Consider the following 9,680-nt stretch of genomic DNA (forward strand, 5'->3'; position numbering starts at 1 on the left):
AGGAAAGACAATGAGGCTATCAAGGAAGCCTCGCCTTGCCCCATTCACTATGGCAGCTCCAATGAGCTGCCTCCTTACAGCTTAGTCCTCATGCAATGGGGGGGGGGGCAAAATGGGGTATAAACTGCAAAAAGGGTACGTACTGCAAGAGAGGAGATTCTGGTTGGATATCAGCAAGAAATGCTAGATGACCTTGTGGGTCCCTGCCAACTCTGATTCTAAATGCCAATCTCTGCTATCCCCAGGGGTTGGCTCCTTGTTTTAAGAACAGTTCTAAGCAAAGCTTCTCGGAGATTAATCCCCTTTTGTTCTAATCCAGTTGAACAGATTAAACTGGGAAAAAACAAACCCTTGTTTGAACACAGTCGGTTATTGGTGAAATAGAGATGGATGCTGCTGATATACTTGGCTGCAAAGCTTGAATTTAATTGTTCCACTTCAGTAACTGCTTCCAGATTACTCTGGAGAGAAGGTACATGAGACTGAAGATTAACTAGTCCATTAACTCGTCTAGAAGGGAAAGGACACTAATATCATCTTCAGCGCACACAATTCCGTGACCAGTGCCCTGGGAGAACTGAGATAATAAATACAAAAGACTTACCCTTGCAAACTACTTAGGGCACGAAGAGTGAGCACTTCATCTTATTCGAAGGCCAGTTAGGTGAGGTTTCCTACATGAGATTGTTAGACTTGCTGCAAGGTCTGTTAGAGGCCACACTAGCGCAAGCTCTGACAAGCTATTTTGTTTTGCATAACTAATGCCATCACTTCATTTTTAATTTGGAGGCTGCCCTCTCAACCCACAAAGCATTCTAAAGAAGTGTGCATTTGAACATGCTAACTAGGAGGTTGGTTTTATAATAATATTGCTATTAATAATCATCATAATAAATAGTTAAATTATTAATTATATAAGAAAGTCTTGGATTCAACACCATAGATCTCATTCATAGATCCCTACTCTCTCGTTCTTTGGAACATGCTCTGTGAATGAATTAATCGCATTTAGGAACTCCAAAGAGCCAAAGAGTTCAGGACAATGTAAATGAGGGTTACCCAAATTTATCCTCAGAGTCATCCTGAAAGGCTGCTTCTGCTGGGGGTGGTCACAGGCCGAGTGTCACCCAGTGAGCTTTTTGTCTAACCAGGACCATCATCCAGGTCTGCCCAATCCAGTGTATCCACCACATGCAGTGCACTAATGCTGAATGGTCAACATGTTTGGGTAATCATATTGGGTAAGGCGATCCTGGCTCAAATGCATGTGAATGAAGAAAACAGCTTAGAATCATGTGTGAAATTAGCCCTCTAATATGCAACAGTTCACAGGGTGTCCTTCTCTCACAGCTTTGTTATTGGGGGGGCAAGCATTCTGCTAGCACAAACCGCTGAAAAAGCACCAGAAAGTGCTTCCTGGCAGCTGCCAGGATGCTGGTGGGGAAACCAGAGCCTTTGGGTGCAGATCATCTGCTCTTCTGCTACCTGTTGGAGCGAGAAAGGAAGGGGGAGAGAAAGGAAGGGGTGGGGGGCAGAACAGGGCAGAGAGGCTGCGGGACAAGGTGGATCTGGTTGCAACAGTGTATGCGAGTTCCCAACCCCTAGCACAGATCCAAGGAGACCTGTTGAGGAGCGGGAGGCTTACAGAGATGTAAGGGAATTTATGCCCCTTTCACACCTGAAGCCTCCTGATCCCCGCTCTGCTGAATACAATGTGCCAGTTTTGGGGTGGCTGAACCAGTAGGGGGAAGGATAGAAATGGGCCCTCAGGGTCCACTGCTGTCCAGCTTTCCAGCACTGATGCAGCTGCACCAATCGGGCATTTCATGGGGGCTTCCTCAAGGAAGCCCCTTACTTTGGAGCTGTCTTGTGGCTGCATTGGTGCTGGAAGTTTGAATAGGATTGGGCCCTCAGTCTCTTAACACTAAAAGCAAGTCTGGGTTTGCCATTCAGGGCAGATTTAATTTAGCCATCATAACAATCAAAGCATTTAACAGTAACTGTACTGAGCCACCTTCTACATACAGTGTGAAAGTGCTACTGAAAAAGCGCCGGAAGCCCAACCGTTCACGGTGCTAGCCTTGGCTTTCGTTCTGAACTGAATTTCCTGCTCTCTTCCGCTGTTCCCAGACTGCATCTCCCATCCTGGGTACTCAGTATATGAATGGGGAGGAGTCAGATTTTGTCCACAGTGACCTTTTGAGGGACCTGACAAATTGAAAAAGACACATTAAATGGGATAAGATGGATTTATAGTGCTTTTGGCAGGACAGGTTAAACAAATGCAGAGCAACTCAAAACACAGTTGCACTCCAAGCTGAGCAGTGCAGCACTTCTGCTTGTGAAAGAATTCAGGGAGCGATAAGAGGTGTGTTTTCTTACTCTGACTTCAACTCCGAATGGTTCAGACTGAAGCCAAGGAGAGGAAGACTTGCTAAGTGTGCTGGAAGGGAGTCTCCCATTGCAAGCAGAGGTCAAGTTCCTTATTTTGACACCGATGTCCAGTCTGTCAAACATAACTAGTTCACATCAAAACTGACAAGTTTTTGTTCACGAGAAAGGCAGGCACACAGGACTGGTGCAGAGCGAGGCAAACACCTGGATCTCTCTGCAAATCACTGCATGGGTGACAGTAATGAACATGATCAGAAATTGAGCTCATGGGGGAAAGTATGATTTGGGGTTGATAACCTGTGGGTTGCCTGGTACATCTTATAAATGCTGCTTTTGTTTCACTTTCATGGCTCTTAAACTCATTTAGAAAGATTTCCTTCCACAGTCTTTCACAGAAAAACAAAAACATGGGTGTTCTTGTCTTGTGAACATTTGTGTAACTGTTCTAACCAGAAATTGCCACTTCACTGCCCTGTGAGATTCACCATTAGAGCCTTCCCAAAGCAGCTGGAGGACATGGAGATCTGAGGCTTTACAAAGGCAACCTTTACAGATAGATGTGTGCACCAGTTGTTCTTGCTTGCTTCTATCTAGAAGCCGACCCTTTTTCAGATGGGTGCTTAGAAAAAAGTGGGCCCAAGGCCACACCTCAAGTGATTTGAAAACCTTCCAATTTAAAAACCTGTAATGTCAACCTGTGATGCAAACTGCCATCAGGTTCTTGATCCTGAGGATTGAGGTGGCCCACATTTACCATAGTTGGCTATGAACATGCGCATCACAGCCACATTAACCATAAAGGGCTCTTTTTTTCCTTGGGAAACCTGTGCATCTTGTGGGTTTGGGGATTGTGGCCAGACCACTCATGACTGGGCTGTAAACCAGCGCCAAGTATTTTTTCCATTGGGTAGAATAATCCCCCATCACAACACACAGTATGTTGGTGTCACGTATACAAGTTTGTAATACACAGGCCATGTGAAGACAAAAGGGAACAACGATGACTTGGTAAATATTGTGTTTATTGGGCCTTCAGGCTCCACAGCAGCCTGTCACAAATGCACAAAGAGAATGCACAAAGAGAATGAACCCTCTTCTCCTTAATTTCATAGAGAGTTACTGGCAGTCACTCTGAAGGAAAAAAGACTGACGCAGTCAGCATTTCAGAGTGAAAAATCACCTGTTAAAGAGGATGTATGGTGACTGGCAATGAAAGGGAAGGAAGGGCTTTGTGTGGATAACCTGTGACTCAACTGACACACCTTCTGAATGCTGTTTTTTGTTCTTTTGTTTTGTTTTATGTCTTTTAGATCCATTTAGGAAGATTTCCCTTTGTGGCCTTTCACAGAAAAACAGGAAGTAATTCAGGAACGGAACTTTCAGGTGTCACTTTGCTGCTGTGTGGGGAGGAGACACTCTCTTCGTAGGCCATGCCTGCGTCAGTTTCCTTTTAGGATATGCACAGGTTGCCTCAGGTCCTCTCTGCTTGGCAGGTACAGAGAGTTCGCACGCTGCCCCCACAGGTTAAGCTTGGTCCACATGGGTTGGATGAAGCAGAAATCATAGTGCATCTTACAACACAGTTTCAAACAACACAGTCCTGGAACGTGCTGGAACCCCTAGCATGTATGCACTGCTGAAACAGAGACACCTGCGTTGGCTCGGTCATGTCGTGAGAATGGATGATGGCCGGATTCCAAAGGATCTCCTCTTTGGAGAACTTGTGCAAGGAAAGCACCCTATAGGTAGACCACAGCTGCGATACAAGGACATCTGCAAGAGGGATCTGAAGGCCTTAGGAGTGGACCTCAACAGGTGGGAAACCCTGGCCTCTGAGCGGCCCGCTTGGAGGCAGGCTGTGCAGCATGGCCTTTCCCAGTTTGAAGAGACACTTGGCCAACAGTCTGAGGCTAAGAGGCAAAGAAGGAAGGCCCATAGCCAGGGAGACAGACCCGGGACAGACTGCACTTGCTCCCAATGTGGAAGGGATTGTCACTCCCGAATTGGCCTTTTCAGCCACACTAGATGCTGTGCCAGAACCACCTTTCAGAGCGCGATACCAGAGTCTCTCGAGACTGAATGTTGCCAACTTACAACACAACCCTATCCAAGTCTGTTCAGAAGCAAGCCCCACGGAGGTTAATGGGACGGGGGCCCAATCCTACCAGGCTGCTCGGCTAGAGGGACTTGCATTCTGCAGGCAGGAGGAGAGGGTGCCACTGGCAGAATATTACTTCTGCTGGTGAGTCCAGAGAGGTGGCCATTGCAATCACTGGTGGAGCCAACTATGTCCACTGGTGTTGGTAGAGGAGAGGGCAGGGGTGAAATGGGAAGGAGGAAGGGAGGAACAGAGGAGCTTCTGGGTGGGGACGGGTGTGGGAGGGAGGGAGGTGAAGTAAAGGAGGAAGAGGGCAAGTTCAGTGGCACTCGCATGCGGCCAGAACCTCTCCCTCTCTCCTTCTGCTGCCCTTTCAGTGCCTTTATATGGTTGGTGCAAGTCTGCATTGAACCGTAATGGTGGATTAGGCCCAGGAAGGAAGATAGGAACAGCATGCCAGTGCCCCCTTTCCCTCCAGGCACCACCCCCTCCCATCCCAATCTACCCACTCCTCGCCCCTGTTGCAGCCCCTTGCTCCATTACATGCCCTCTCCGCTCTGCCGCCACCTGACCCACCACGGGCACAGCTCTGCCTGCTGGCACTGGGGAAAGGCTCTGGCCTTCCTGCAGGTGCTGCCTGTTGGTGCGCAGGCGCAAAGTGACAACAGACAGGACTGGGACATAATGTCTGGATCTGAAAGAACAAGTCGCCACATGGAAGACCCAGTGCGATGGCTATTTGAGTCAGTAGAGGGATAGTCACAACAGACCACACTCACCTTCTGAAGCAGACGGGTGTGTCAGTCTGGTTGTCACTTCTAAATCACCACTACACATAAAAAGGGGCAAACAATCAGGTAAAACATAAGGAAGAACCAAACCTGCAGAACACAGTTGAGACATTTGGGCAACTTCCAGAAAGTCACCTGTTGTGAGTTGTGGGCTTCTCCGTGGCTTTGGGCGGCTTCTCCTCTGTGCCTGTGAACGAACTTGGTGCATGGCTGGTGGGATCCAGGCAGCATTCTTGGTTGGTCTGAGAAACTGGGGTAGGACGTTAGCAAGGAGGCAAAATGGGCCAGGGGCAAAATGTCGAGCTTTGCATGAAACGTTCGAGAAAGCAGTGCTGAAGTTTCAGTGCTGGTCTAACATGAGAACTCCGGCTCCCTCCTCAGACTGACCAGACTGTCTTCTTCTGCATTTGTTTATAAATAGTACCAGCAGTTTCATTATTTGCAGTGAAATGGGACAAATGAGCCGTTATGCATCACTTGTTTGGGTGGGGAATCCGCATTTTGCTTGCAGCCAGGAACGTCTGTTCCAGTTCAGTTAATTTCACCATGAAAAACTGCATCCTGACCCAGAACGAGGAAGTTTAAATTTCTCTCTTTATTCTAACGCTAATCCTCTTTCCTGATGAATATCAGTAATCATGCTGTATATTGAATTAAGGGACTGTGCATTCCTTCATTCCAAGTGGGTGCCTTAAAGCTTTAGAAACCATTCTGATTTCAGGTTGCGCAGACTGCCAGAATTACTAAGGGACCTCTCTTTTCTTCTCCAACTCGAAGCAATTTAGCTGGCTGTGGAAGGGGGGAGAAGGTATTTATGACAGAGCTGAAGATCTTCAGATGAGAATGCTAAGAAGATTGTGCCCTCCATCCAAAGGGGTTATGCCCCAGAGCAAAACCAGCAAGCCTATTGACTCAACTTTTAATCTCACCAGAGACTGATGTTTTCATGCCAGCACTGGAGCTTAATGGCAACAGTCTCCCGGGCCAGCATTCATCTGCCTGGCCTTTGGTCTGCCTTTTACAACTAAATCCCATTGAGAAATTGCCCAGTTAGGAATAATCCTTTGGCTAGATCCTCCCTGCCCGGGCACTTCAATAATGGATTATTGGCTAAGTCTGTAATTGAATGCCAGTCTTTGTAAAATTGTCCTCCTTTGTTTCTGCACTCCAAGAAAGCAGAAGCAGAGCTGCCTGCAATAGCGTAGCAGAGCCAGCATGCAAGACCCTCGAAGGATCCTCCTGGGGCCACTGGATCTACACTGATCTGATGCAGGTTTCAGGTTCCACATCTGCAGGGCCTGACAGTATACTGTGGAAGAAGCAGTCGGCACTGGGCTCTGTTTCCCTCAGTCAATTCATGGAACGTGACTTTTTCACTCAAGCACTTGCGTGATATCAAATGGCCTTTAACAGATAACACGTGGATGTTTTTGCTTATAAAGCAAGAATATGGAGCTGTAGTGATGGGTATTGATTCCACAGGAAAGAACATCAAAAGAGCCCTGCTGGATCAGGCCAAAGGGGGCCCATCTAGTGCAGCTTCCTGCATCCCACAGTGGCCCGCCAGACGTCTCAGGAAGCACACAGGACAACCAGATCCCTGCATCCTGTTGCCACTCCTTGCACCTGGCCTTCTGAGATAGCCTATTTCTAAACCAGGAGGTTGCACACGTCCATCATGGCTTGTAACCTGTGATGGACATTTCCTCAATGAATCTGGCCAATTCCCTTTTTAAAGGCGTGTAGGCCAGGTGCCACAACCATATCCTGTGGCAAGGAGTTCCACAAGTTAATTACATGACTAATTACATCAGGGACAATGTTTGCAGGAAAAGCTTGATGGTTGATTAAGAGCCCAATCCTATGCATGCCTACTCTGAAGTAAGTGCCATTATAATCAATAGGGCTTACTCCCTGGAAAGTGTGGATAGGATTGTAGCCTAACACAGGACTTGAAGAAGACGTTGCTTTCTTAGGGAATCTGTTGCTCTCTCTCCCCACTCTTTCCCCCCCCCTTTTGTATTGTGTCTATTAAACTGTGAGCCCCCACAGTTCTCGCACAGGCTTCTCTGGCTTCTAATCCCACATTCCCCATTTACATTTCACCTAAATTTAGCCAGCACGAACCTTTGCAAGGGATGTGCTTCCATGTGACTTCCTTGTGTTTGTTTGCAGGGTCACTAATCTTGGCATCAACTTTCACTGAGTGTAACCGAAGTCTTATTTACAGAATGCTCAACTCTCTGTAATTTTTCTGAAATCATTATAATGTGGAGAAGGCAACCACAGTTGGCAACCCTATTGGAGACCACTGGAACTGAGTGGGGGATGGGGGGGTCTTAGGTTGTGAGACTTTTGAAGGCAGAGGGGCTACTAGAGGCCTGTGTCACCAAAGGGATTTTACAGCCCTGTGTCTGAGATGGGGGGATTTGGCTGTAGAGGTGACTGACAGCTACCTCGGTTCTCATGCGGTGCTGCAGCGGTGCTCCTGTGACCTATGATGCATCCTGTGCAGGAATTTTGGCTGCTGGAGGTCTCTTCAGGGTAAGGGGACATTTGTCCCCTTGGCCTAGGGTAAGTCCCTGAATCCGCAATATGGTTACTTGGGCCTGAACCAGTGAAACTGTATTGGTAGATCAGGCCCAGGAAGGAGTGTAAGATACGGCACACACCAAAACTGGATTCTGCCCCCTCCCCGCCTGATTTGCCCACCCCTGCCCCAGTCAACCTCCACCCTGCACCGCCGCTAAGGAATAGGATTGGGCTGTGAGACTGCAATCCTATACACACTTTCATGGGAGTAAGCCCCATTGAACCCAATGAAACGCTTTGTGTAGAATTGTGCTGTGAAGCAGTGGCGTAGCTAATGATTGTGTAGCCCGGTGCCAAGCTCAAAATGTTGCCCCAGAAGTGAAGTCACAACCGGAAGTGACATCACACCCAGGCTTTTTAAAAGGTGAAAATGGGGAGGAACCCACCTTCTCCCCCCAGCAGCTCACCACCTGCTTGCTCTGCTGCCTCCCTCCAGTCAGTGGCATAGCTAAGGCATCTATCTACAACCTGGGGTCAAAGAACATTTTATAGCCCCCCCCCCCACATGAGGAAATCAAATTTAATCAAGTAAATAAATAAAATGTTATTAATTCCATGCTGTATCATAATAACATTTCATTGGCACTCAGAAAAATCAGTCTCATAGGTCAGTTTGGAGTTAAGCAAATCCACTTTTTGTTCCACAAGGCAGTTATGTTTTCATTGGTTAATTGGTTATAACTTTTGATAGAATACAGATATTCCAGTGCAGTTTGTTTCATTGAATTCTGCATTAAATTACCTTTCCAATGATATATAACATGATGGTACTATTCATACATACTCAGAATTTCACAATTTTGGTCACTAGTGTCAAGCTCAGCTTGTTGCCCCCCAAAGCTTGATGCCCGGTGCAGCTGCTACCCCCTGCACCCCCTTAGCTATGCCACTGCTGTGAATCTTGACCCCTCTAGTTTGAATTCCCCTTCTGCCTTCCTTAGCTATGAAAATACAATAATAATACAGATTTGCTGGAAAGACAACATCAGGATAAAAGATGTGAAGCATGTTGCCCTCTTAAAAAGTGCTACAGAAACGATAGATATGATTGATATTGATAGAGCAATTGATATTGATAGAACTTTTTGTCTAGATTCTCATGCAGTTCTCTATCTTTCACTTTAAAAAAGTATAACTTTGATTCACACATATCTTATAAAAACTATCAAAGGGTTGTTGTCAGCATTTATAGTACAGAATAAAAGTGTTTCATTGCTTGCTTTAAGAAATACAATCCATCTGCACCTTCTTTTTTTTGGAAGGCAACCAATGTGCAACCAGAAAAATAAACTTTACAAACAATCTCAGAAGGGAATATTTTTAATATTTATTGAAATTTTATCATAAAATATTGAGAGTCCTCCTCTTTTTCTCTCTCTTTCTCTCTCTCATAGCAGAGGAACTTATGTTGAATCGAGGCAAATGTGTGTGATTTCATATTCATATTACATACTGAGAGTAAATCTATTGTGAGAGCTGCAGAGCTGTCATTCTCTTCTAATAACTCAGCTATTTATTACTATGAAATCATCAGCAAAGCCCAAGGCATAGTACAGTAGGAGGCCCCCATACCTGTGAGTCAGGAAGCTGCAAGTGTTAGCTGAATAAAGCTATAAAGGAAACTGCAAGCGATCCTTGATTGGAAAAGACCTGTCACCTCGGAAAGGTACTGGGTAATCTCTATTAGGCAATAACTTGTGCTTGAAGGGAAGCAAACCTGCTGGAGGTTTCTTTTGCTTCAACCTCCAGGACCACCTTGACTCTGCACAGAAGAGGTGGGGAAAATGTGGATTGCAACAACTGCA

Source organism: Tiliqua scincoides, chromosome 7 (assembly GCF_035046505.1).
Source record: "Tiliqua scincoides isolate rTilSci1 chromosome 7, rTilSci1.hap2, whole genome shotgun sequence".
NCBI lineage: Eukaryota > Metazoa > Chordata > Lepidosauria > Squamata > Scincidae > Tiliqua > Tiliqua scincoides.